The sequence below is a fragment of the Protopterus annectens genome, chromosome 2.part1, assembly GCF_019279795.1.
Source record: "Protopterus annectens isolate FY-2018-M chromosome 2.part1, PAN1.0, whole genome shotgun sequence".
Classification (NCBI taxonomy): Eukaryota; Metazoa; Chordata; order Ceratodontiformes; family Protopteridae; genus Protopterus; species Protopterus annectens.
Genome location: NC_056729.1, coordinates 1,916,592,767 through 1,916,605,130, shown reverse-complemented (window position 1 = coordinate 1,916,605,130; position 12,364 = coordinate 1,916,592,767).

Sequence of the window (12,364 nt, the reverse complement as noted above, 5' to 3'; positions counted from 1 at the left end):
TCTATGTGACAAATCACCCCCTCTAGTCCTTCAATGACCTCTGCCATCATGCGTTGAAAGTGTTCCGGTGCAGAATTAATGCCAAAGGGAAGGCGGTTAAAGCGGAACGCCAAAAGGGGTTATGAATGTGGTGAGCCGACTCCTCCGACAAAGGAATTTGCCAAAATCCCATATTGGCATCCAGCTTGCTAAACACCTTCGCCCCAGCAAGCATCCCAAGACTCTGCTCAACCGAGGGCAGCACGAACCTTTCCCTGCATACGTATTCATTTAGCTTAGTGTAGTCTACACATAGTCTCAGCCTGTTACTGTCTTTCTTTGGGACTACCACCATGCCTGCACACCAATCGGTAGGCTCTTCCATTCTGGTAACAACGCCCAGCGCCTCCATCCTCTTTAGCTCCTCTTTCACTTTCCCCATCAATGGCAGTGGTATCCTCCTGGGGGTCTTCAGGGAATAAGGCACCGCCTTTGGTTGAAGCTTTATGTGGTATTTCCGCTGCACTACCCCCAACCCAGAGCACAACTCCGGGTAAGAGGCCTTCAAAGACGCCATGGTGATAGCGTCAACACGTTTCAGGAGACCCAGTCCCAAAATAGCAGGAAGGCCCAAAAGCGGCATGCGGAGTCCCTGTACAACATACACTTTCTCGCATGTCTGTTTTTGTCCGTAGCTGAGCTGAAGCTCCAAGGATCCTATAACCACCAGTGGCATCCCTCCAGGACCTAGCAAGGGTTTCTCCGGCTGCTGGAGCATAGGAGCGTTCCTCCCACGGAACAAGTTGTGCAGGTTTGACTTGGAGATAACAGTGACATCTGCCCCCGTATCAAGCTTGAAAGTCATAGGTGTGCCCTGTATTTGCACCTCCACAATCCAGGAATGGTTCCCGGAAGAGACAGAGCCAAGGAAGAACCCCTGTTCGTCACGCTCCCCCGGCTCCTCGTCTTCCTCAATACTCTGCACTGCCTTGAACTGTCGGCAAACCCGCTGGTAGTGGCCCTTCTTCCCACACAAGCGACATCTTGCAGCAGTCGCGGGGCATAGGAGTCTATGGTGAAATGGCCCCCCACACCTGTAACACAGCGAGACTGGAGCGTCTTTACTCTTTTGCGGCTGGCGCTGAAAATTTGGCGCCAAAGGCTTGCCCCAACTTTTCAAGCCCTCCGGCCTGCGTCTGATGTCCGGTGGTGACTGCACAGCGTTCACGTTATACTGCAGGGCGGGACTGTCACACCGCAAGGCCGTTTGCTGCTTCTTAACCTCCTCCGACTGTCTGGCCATATTTACAGCTCTCTCTAAGTCCAACTCTTTTTCCATCTGCATCCGCTCAGACAGTCTAGTATCTGCTAGGCCCACAACAATTCTATCCCTTATAAGCTCGTCATGTAGCGTCCCATAATTGCAGTGTTCAGCTAAAGCATGCAAGGCAGTAACAAAAGCATCAACAGTCTCGTTCAGTTCTTGTTTCCTCATGTTAAATCGTGCACGTTCATACACAATGTTCTTTTTGACAATAAAAAACTTTTCAAAACCCTCCTTCACTTTAGCATACTCCTGGTGCTCAGCCTCGGTTAGCTTGAGGCCTCTCAAGACGTCATCTGCCTCATCGCCCATGCAGTATATCAGGGTGTTCACCTGGTTCCCCTCTGGGTTGGAAGATAAGTTACTGGCCTGCCGGAACCGTTCAAACCGGCGTATCCACCGTGTCCATTCGTGGGGTTTGGAGAAGTCAAAGGGCTCTGGCGGCTGGATACTGAACGTAGCATTGGGAGCACTGGTCGCCATGTTGATTCTAGCACGTGGCTGCCGACCATTCTCATCATCCGACATGTCCGCTTTCACACCACTTGGCCCCTCGTACAATCTTCAACAAAAGGTCAGCACTCCCAAGCACAGCCACACAGCACTTCTGACACCATGTCGTATTCTTTTACCTTAAAAGAAGACGCGAGACAATGGTGTGCAGTTGGTACCAACTCCAAGCTTTATTGACCGGCCAACATACATGCAATGCAATGCAACAACTTCCTGTCTCGCAGCCTTTATATCATGCACGTTCCCCCGCCCCCACAGAACACTAGCTACGGCAAGATAACACAGTCCATTGAATACACCACAGCTAACTGCCCTTGTGAGTCATTTCAAGCCTAGCTAATTACCCCATGTGAGAATCAAACCCTGCACCTTGCATCTGTAAGGTAAACACTTTAACCATTATTTGGTATAGTAGTAGTTCCGACTATGCAGGGTATGGAAGCACAGCGAAAAATTAATACCTTTGCAGTGCAATCGGAGGGTAAAACATATTATTGGTACAGCCAGGACTTGGTTATGACTAGTCCAGGGGCGGTGACCGAAGAGTTGATAAATGTAGCCATCAGCAAGTTCCCCTCCCTTGACATTGATAAACAGCATTTGTTGAACTGTACTCTGTATTATTGTAACACACCAGGACCTGATAAGGAATATGAGCAAGAATTGTTTGAAAATTGTGCAAACAGATTGATATTATGTAATCTGCACTGGGACACAGAAGGGAACAGTGTAGCCAGCTGTTCATTGCCCCAGGAATTCTTTGCACTCTATAAACTAATCGATTACCACATGTTAGCTTAACTAAGGACAAGAATGTAAAATGGGTAGACTTAGGAGAAAAAGTCACAAGATGGGAAAAACAGACAGAGTTAGAACTGTCAGAACAGGGAATACAAATGCAGAAGTTGAATTGGATAACTTAGACCCACCCAGCTGTACACTTGCAGTCTAGCGAGGACAGTTGATTAGTACTCCTACTGAAGAAGGAAGAGAATGCCTTACAGAATATACCAAAAAATCTCTGGTCAACAGGAAAATCCAATGTAGGACTTATTCGTACAGCGGGACCAGTTGCTATTACACCAAAGTCAGCATTTAGACCACAAAAGAGACAGTATCCTTTAAGAAAAGATGCAGAGGTAGGAATCAAACCTATTATAGCAGCTTTGCTTAAGGAAGGGGTGCTGGTGGAATCTCCTGATTCACCACGTAACACACCCTTATTTCCTGTTAAGAAAGCAAATGGAGAGTGGCGTATGGTCCAAGATTTACAAGCTGTAAATGACGCAGTAATACCAAGGGCACCTATGGTGCCAGACCCACACACCCTGTTGAATGATTTAAAACCTCAACAAAAATATTTTTCTGTGGTAGATATCAGCAATGTGTTCTTTTCAATACTGATCCACCCTGACAGTCAGCATTGGTTTGCATTTACATTTCAGGAGAAAAGGTATACATATACGCGACTACCACAGGGGTATTGTGAAAGTCCAACAATATTCTCACAAGAAATGGCAAGCAGCTTGGTGGGGTTTACCCCACCAAGAGGAAGCCAGATTTTGCTTTATGTTGATGATATCCTGCTGGCGTCCCCCACCCAGCAAGATTGTAAAGAAGACACTATAGTGCTATTACAATTTTTAGCCACTGAAGGACATAAAGTAAACAAAAATAAACTGCAGCTTTGGAAAAAACAAGTTAAATACCTAGGATATGTGATATCCAAGGAAGGTAGGACATTAGATGAGGACAGAAAAACAGCGATTTTGCAAGCACAAAACCCACTACCAAGAAGGAAATGATGTCCTTCCTGGGTATGACTAATTTTTGTCGGAGTTGGATTCCAAACTATGCTTTGGAATCTGCACCATTGACTAACCTGATTTATAAAAAGCCTATGGCAGCACAGGAAGATGTTACATTGGACACCAGAAGCAGAATCTGCTTTCTGCAAACTGAAACAGTTAATAGCATCCTCATTAGTTTTGGGATTACCAAACTATCATAAACGTTTTTTCCAAACTGTAGATTGTAAGCAAGGTTATATGATATCAGTGTTAACACAGCAGCATGGGGACAAGCAACGACCTATTGCTTATTATTCATCACAACTGGACCCAGTGGCATGGTCTTTACCTCACTGTGTACAAGCAGTTGCAGCTGCAATGGCAGTACAGGCTTCGGCCTCGGTAGTGTTGTTCCACCCTCTCACATTGAGAGTGCCTCATGCAGTCGCGATTATTTTACTGCAAGAGAAGGTAGCATATCTTTCCCCTGCTAGGCATCTTTCCTGTATGACTATACTGTTGAGCCATCCTCATATGACAATTGAATGATGTATGACTTTGAACCCTTCAACCTTGCTCCCAACCCCTGCAGATGGCACGCCACACCGCTGCCTGCAGGTGATTGAGCAAAGGACACTGCCAAGAAAAGATCTTACGGATGTTCCCTTGGATGATGCCGAGGTGAAATACTACGTGGACGGCTCATGCAAAAGGGGTCCTGCAGGACAGATCCTAGTAGGATATGCAGTAGTTTCTGATACTGACATTGTAGAAGCGAAATCTTTACCACATAGTTTATCTGCACAGGCAGCAGAATTGATTGCCTTGACACGGGCATGTACATTAGCAAAGGGTAAATGTGTGAACATTTTTACTGACAGCCAGTATGCTTTTTCTACTGTACAAGTTTTTGCGCAACAGTGGAAAAATCGAGGAATGATAACATCTACTGGCAAACCAATCAATCATGCACAGTTTATTTTAGATCTTTTAGAATCTATTCAGTTACCTCAGAAAGTAGCTATCTGTAAATGCACAGCTCATACCAAACAACAAGATAGGATTTCAAAAGGTAATGCGAGAGCTGATACAGCTGCAAAGCAGGCAGCTTCGAAGTATTTCTTTTGAATGAGGAATTACAACCCTCTGAGATTTTAGACTTAGAAATGTTAAAGACAATGCAGACACTTACTATGCAAGCCGAAAAACAAAAATGGATAAAACGAGGAGCAATTCTCGAAAAGGGGCTGTACATCTCTAAAGAAAGAAAACCGATATTGCCGTCTAATTTGTTTAGATATGCAGCTTTGTTGAGCCATGGGCAGTGCCATGTCTCAACAGGGGGGATGGTACAGCTGGTGAACCAAGTGTTCACGACGTATGGATTTACAAATTACTCTAAAAATGTTGTTCTTTATGCCATATCTGTAATAAACATCATGCACCACCATATCCGTTTCATACTATCTGTATGAATTTCAGAGTTGAATAAATGTGAAAATAAGAAGTATTGTCTTGTCATTGTAGATATGTTTTCCAGATGGGTGGAAGCCTTTCCGACTAAAAATCCAGACACTACGACTGTGGCCAAAGTTCTTGTTAAAGAAATCATCCCTAGATTCGGCATTCCAGAAAGGATCTACAGTGACAACAGCATGCACTTCGTGAATCAGACCATATAGCAGTTAAGTAAACATTTTTGCATTTCACTAAAGAATCATTGTGCATATCACCCTCAATCAGGAGGGCAAGTAGAGAGGCATAATGGGATTTTAAAGAGTAAGCTAAGAAAATTAGCAGAAATGCAGAGAAACTGGGTGTACTGTCTGCCCCTGGCACTGTTAAGCATGAGAACTGTTCCGAATGCAAAAGGATTGACTCCTTTTGAAAAGCTCTTTGGAAGGGCTTACTATATACCTCAGTGGAAATCTTTCATGCCCACAGACCAGGAAGCTGACAGTACATTAGCAGAGTATATGCGTAATTTGTTAAATTCTAAACATTTGTTGCAATTAAATTCTGTTTCAGATAAAGAATGACCAAACAAAAATGCCAAGAGGTCCAGCAAGACAAACAACGTTCTCAGTAGAAAAACCACTTTAATGTGAAGAGCAAAGCTTTCGGATAAAATCCTTTATCAATACTGAAAATACAAATGCAAATGCAGAGTATATATAGGTCTAAAAAAGTCATATGACCGGCAGCCAAGAAGTCACATGACTCAACCATTAAAGCAAAACATGTAAAAATAAATAAATATGCAAAGCTAAAAAATGCAACAGCATAATGCATATATGAAACCAGAAAACATTTAAAAAAAGCAAGAGTGTATATTTTTAAAAAAAGCATACTTTTATACCTAAAAATCAAATGTACAATCATATACATAAAGAAAATCTCATAATCTAGATCTACTCATTCTAACCAAAATAGGTTTAAGGCTGACAGTACTATTCAGACCAGGGGGTGAGTCACCCATCAATCTAATTATCCAGTTATATTCTTTAATTTCTAATTTGTTATTGATATCACCACCTCTGGGTGAGGGTGAAACATGGTCTATAGCTTTAAATTTAAATACATGCTGTTCACCAAAACATAGCCTGTGTTTATATAAAGCATTAGTGTCAACACATCTTGGATTTCAGACTTGTGTTCTGTGATCCTATCTTTATGTTCTGGCGTGGTTTTACCCACATAGAAAGAGTTGCATAATACACAGGTAGCGAGGTAAACCGTGGGTGGTAACACAAGTAGCAGTTACGTTGAACCTAAACAGCCTCTTACTGACTGGGTGTTCAAAGATACCTAAATGTTCATCATCAATGTCATCACAGCACGAGCAATTATAACATTTTCGTGTACCCATAGTACTGGGTGGATGTGTTGTGATATTTGTAGGAAAATCTTTGTAACAGAGGACACTCTTGAGGGTTCTCATGTTACGATATGCAAAGAATGGGACATTGCCCAGCATTGCTTTTAGCTCTTCAGATGCCATCAAGATTAGCCAATTCTTATGGATAATACGTTTAATACATGGTGTCTTTGTACTAAACGAAGTAATGTATCTTACTTTCATCTCATTCTGGATGGACACATTGGGCAAGCCAACAGCTTGTATTTCTATGGTGTCATTTGACATAACAGGGGCCACCCTCGACTTTCTTTCCTCTAGCACATTTAGTTTCTCATTATTTAAGATGGTAGCATCATAACCACTGTTAGTGAAATCAGCTATCATCTCATTCAACTTTTCAGAGAAGCTAGGATCTTCCGTGTTAAACCTACTGGCTCTATAAAATTGAGACCTGACAGTACCTCTAAAAACATGTGGCGCATGCATACTACTTGCATGAGTGTACCTTCCTGCACAGACTTCCTTTCTATGGAGGCTTGTTCTAAGTGTACCACCATCAAGACTCAAGTTGATATCCAGAAAATTAATAGTGATTTCAGATGAACACATTTTGAACTTCAAAAAAGATGAAATTGAATTGATGTACAGCATAAAATCATTCAAATCCTGTAACGTGCCCCCCCAAATCAAAAAACAGTCGTCCACAAATCGTTGAAAGAACTTTACATTATCTTTATATGGATTCAAACCACTAAATAAATGTTTCCTTTCCACTGGTATAAAACTAGGTTGGCATAAGTATTGGCTCAGTGCCCATAGCCACACCTGTGAGCTGAAGATACAAGGATTCATTAAAAAGGAAACCATTATTTCTCAACACCACATCCATGAGAGTACATATTTTTGCTATTTTGTGGAAGTTGGGATCAGGACATGAGACTAAGAATTCCCTCAACAAATCCAGGCCAATATCAGTTGGAATGACAGTAAACAAAGATACTATGTCTAGGGTTACCAAAAGGTATCTTCTTAGATGTAGAGACACCTTCTCTATGGTATACCATTGCTTAAGCTTCTGAACAAAATCAATGGTGTCACGTAAGATAGAGTCACATTGACTAAGATATGGTTGAAGTTGATCATGCAAATAAACTGAAAGCGGCTCTGTTACCCAACCAGCACCTGAAACAATTGGCCTCATTGGTGGATCAGTGAGGGATTTGTGGATCTTAGGAATACCATATAACTGTGGGGTGATTGGGCATGCGGTCAAATAATTGAATAGATCTAAGTCTATGTCACCTTGGATCTGTAGGTCATAAATCACCATATTCACATATGAGATACATTTCTTAACATCAAGGGTGATTTCCTTAAATGCAGTGTCATCACTAAGTAAACTAGACATAGCCAAAAATATTTGTCTCTATTCATAAGCACAACTGCACCCCTTATCAGCTTGCTTAATGACAATATTTATATTTGATTGCAAGTCTCTGTATGCTTGAAACTCTTCATAGCTAAGGTTAAAACATTTTCTATCATTATATTTCTTATTATTTATATCAAACATTTGTCTCATTTCTGCTTCACATACATCATGGGCAGCTTTAACAACAGGTACATTGACAGGATGTATGTACTAAAGCGTTGCAGCCTTGAGTCAACATCTGTGTATTGCCAAATAACAGTTTTAGATTTAACAGTCTGTGGACCTTTTCAGATCTGTCAGTGTCGAAACTAAATCGTCTGCACATGTGGGGATGAAGTTCAAGCCCTTAGAGAACAGAATATTGTGTCTCGTGTAAAATGAAATCTGACAAGTTTAGCATACCTCTGTAAACTTAGGCTCATCTTGCCTGAGCCTAAAGGGCTATCCAGTTTTCTTTTGTTCATTCTATTTGGTGTTTCATTCCGTGTATTGACGAATCTCTGTTAGTTACGCTCTCTAACCGCTTCTGGATGGTCCAGACTGAAGCGTTTATTGGAAAAGTTTATTTTAGTCTGCTGCATCTGCGGCGTTTTTTTGTATGCATATGTATTCCCAGTAGTAGCACTAGCATGTCTGCCATCTGTGAGGCTCTCAGAAGAGCCAGCAACGCCTCCTGTTGACGTTGAGGACGTAGTGCGGACAGAACCATCAGCTCCGTGTACCAAGGGGGTAGTTGACTTTAATTCCGAGTCATTCTGAGTTAACTGAACACTACTCGACCCAAAATCATCAAGGGAGTCCAAGCCATCATCACGAACATGCACAGGGACAGTTACATCAGTTTTCTGTATTTATGACTGTTGTCTCTAGGCCAAGAGAAAATGTTACTTCTTGTGAAATCATTTACATCTCGGAGAAGCTTACGCTTTTGGTAGCTTCCATCCTTGAATCAAGTAACTGCATTTTTCCACCATGCTCATAATTACTTGATAGGCTCGTAAATGCAGGCATATTAACTAAGTCATTCTCCATTGACATAATCTCCTTCTTGAGATCATCTTCAATAGTCTGGAAGAAATCATTCATCAAATGCATGTAGTCTATTCCTAGTTTAATGTTTAGCTGTTGCCATTTCTTAAGTAACTCAGGGTAAGTGTTCCCATAAGAGGGCATTTTCAGGATTCTCAGCCCTCTGGGAACAATACCTTTGTTAATATAAGCAATGAAGCTAAAGCTGCCATTGCAGCCGCTTAAACAAACTTGTTTTCCTCTCCAATAATTGCAAGGATTTGTTAAAATCCAAAATTACATCCTGGGCAGGTGCAGGTACATCCATGGATAAGCTACTGGTATTTTCAACAACAGTTAGCAGAGGATTAACTTCAATGTTAATCAGAGATTTAATGGAAGTCATTGAATTTGCCATAGAGAAGCAAAAGGCTGCCAACAAAAGACCTTGAAAGTAGCAAATCTTCTGAAATGGCAGAAGAAAATGTCCAAACAAAAATGCCAAGAGGTCCAGCAAGACAAACAACGTTCTCAGTAGAAAAACCACTTTAATGTGAAGAGCAAAGCTTTCGGATAAAATCCTTTATCAATACTGAAAATACAAATGCAAATGCAGAGTATATATAGGTCTAAAAAAGTCATATGACCGCAGCCAAGAAGTCACATGACTCAACCATTAAAGCAAAACATGTAAAAATAAATACATAGAAAAAATGCAACAGCATAATGCATATATGAAACCAGAAAACATTTAAAAAGCAAGAGTGTATATTTTTAAAAAGCATACTTTTATACCTAAAAATCAAATGTACAATCATATACATAAAGAGAAAATCTCATAATCTAGATCTACTCATTCTAACCAAAATAGGTTTAAGGCTGACAGTACTATTCAGACCAGGGGGTGAGTCACCCATCAATCTAATTATCCAGTTATATTCTTTAATTTCTAATTTGTTATTGATATCACCACCTCTGGGTGAGGGTGAAACATGGTCTATAGCTTTAAATTTAAATACATGCTGTTAATGAGAAACTAAATGTGCTAGAGGAAAGAAAGTCGAGGGTGGCCCCTGTTATGTCAAATGACACCATAGAAATACAAGCTGTTGGCTTGCCCAATGTGTCCATCCAGAATGAGATGAAAGTAAGATACGTTACTTCGTTTAGTACAAAGACACCATGTATTAAACGTATTATCCATAAGAATTGGCTAATCTTGATGGCATCTGAAGAGCTAAAAGCAATGCTGGGCAATGTCCCATTTTTTGCATATCGTAACATGAGAACCCTCAAGAGTGTCCTCTGTTACAAAGATTTTCCTACAAATATCACAACACATCCACCCAGCACTATGGGTACACGAAAATGTTATAATTGCTCGTGCTGTGATGACATTGATGATGAACATTTAGGTATCTTTGAACACCCAGTCAGTAAGAGGCTGTTTAGGTTCAACGTAACTGCTACTTGTGTTACCACCCGTGGTTTACCTCGCTACCTGTGTATTATGCAACTCTTTCTATGTGGGTAAAACCACGTAAACTTAAAGATAGGATCACAGAACACAAGTCTGAAATCCGAAGATGTGTTGACACTAATGCTTTATATAAACACAGGCTATGTTTTGGTGAACAGCATGTATTTAAATTTAAAGCTATAGACCATGTTTCACCCTCACCCAGAGGTGGTGATATCAATAACAAATTAGAAATTAAAGAATATAACTGGATAATTAGATTGATGGGTGACTCACCCCCTGGTCTGAATAGTACTGTCAGCCTTAAACCTATTTTGGTTAGAATGAGTAGATCTAGATTATGAGATTTTCTCTTTATGTATATGATTGTACATTTGATTTTTAGGTATAAAAGTATGCTTTTTAAAAATATACACTCTTGCTTGTTTTAAATGTTTTCTGGTTTCATATATGCATTATGCTGTTGCATTTTTTAGCTTTGCGTATTTATTTTTACATGTTTTGCTTTAATGGTTGAGTCATGTGACTTCTTGGCTGCCGGTCATATGACTTTTTTAGACCTATATATACTCTGCATTTGCATTTATATTTTCAGTATTGATAAAGGATTTTATCCAAAGCTTTGCTCTTCACATTAAAGTGGTTTTTCTACTGAGAACGTTGTTTGTCTTGCTGGACCTCTTGGCATTTTTGTTTGGACATTTTCTTCTGCCATTTCAGAAGATTTGCTACTTTCAAGGTCTTTTTGTTGGCAGCCTTTTGCTTCTATGGCAAATTCAATGACTTCCATTAAATCTCTGATTAACATTGAAGTTAATCCTCTGCTAACTGTTGTTGAAAATACCAGTAGCTTATCCATGGATGTACCTGCACCTGCCCAGGATGTAATTTTGGATTTTAACAAATCCTTGCAATTATTGGAGAGGAAAACAAGTTTGTTTGCTGCTGCAATGGCAGCGCTTTAGCTTCATTGCTTATATTAACAAGGTATTGTTCCCAGAGGGCTGAGAATCCTGAAAATGCCCTCTTATGGGAACACTTACCCTGAGTTACTTAAGAAATGGCAACAGCTAAACATTAAACTAGGAATAGACTACATGCATTTGATGAATGATTTCTTCCAGACTATTGAAGATGATCTCAAGAAGGAGATTATGTCAATGGAGAATGACTTAGTTAATATGCCTGCATTTACGAGCCTATCAAGTAATTATGAGCATGGTGGAAAAATGCAGTTACTTGATTCAAGGATGGAAGCTACCAAAAGCGTAAGCTTCTCCGAGATGTAAATGATTTCACAAGAAGTAACATTTTCTCTTGGCCTAGAGACAACAGTCATAAATACAGAAAAACTGATGTAACTGTCCCTGTGCATGTTCGTGATGATGGCTTGGACTCCCTTGATGATTTTGGGTCGAGTAGTGTTCAGTTAACTCAGAATGACTCAGAATTAAAGTCAACTACCCCCTTGGTACACGGAGCTGATGGTTCTGTCCGCACTACGTCCTCAACGTCAACAGGAGGCGTTGCTGGCTCTTCTGAGAGCCTCACAGATGGCAGACATGCTAGTGCTACTACTGGGAATACATATGCATACAAAAAAACGCCGCAGATGCAGCAGACTAAAATAAACTTTTCCAATAAACGCTTCAGTCTGGACCATCCAGAAGCGGTTAGAGAGCGTGTAACTAACACGAGAGATTCGTCGAATACACGGAATGAAACACCAAATAGAATGAACAAAAGAAAACTGGATAGCCCTTTAGGCTCAGGCAAGATGAGCCGCAAGTTTACAGAGGTACGTTAAACTTGTCAGATTTCATTTTACATGAGACACACTATTCTGTTCTCTCTAAGGGCTTGAACTTCATCCCCACATGTGCAGATGATTTAGTTTCGACACTGACAGATCTGAAAAGGTTCACGAGACTGTTAAATCTAAAACTGTTATTTGGCAATACACAGATGTTGACTCAAG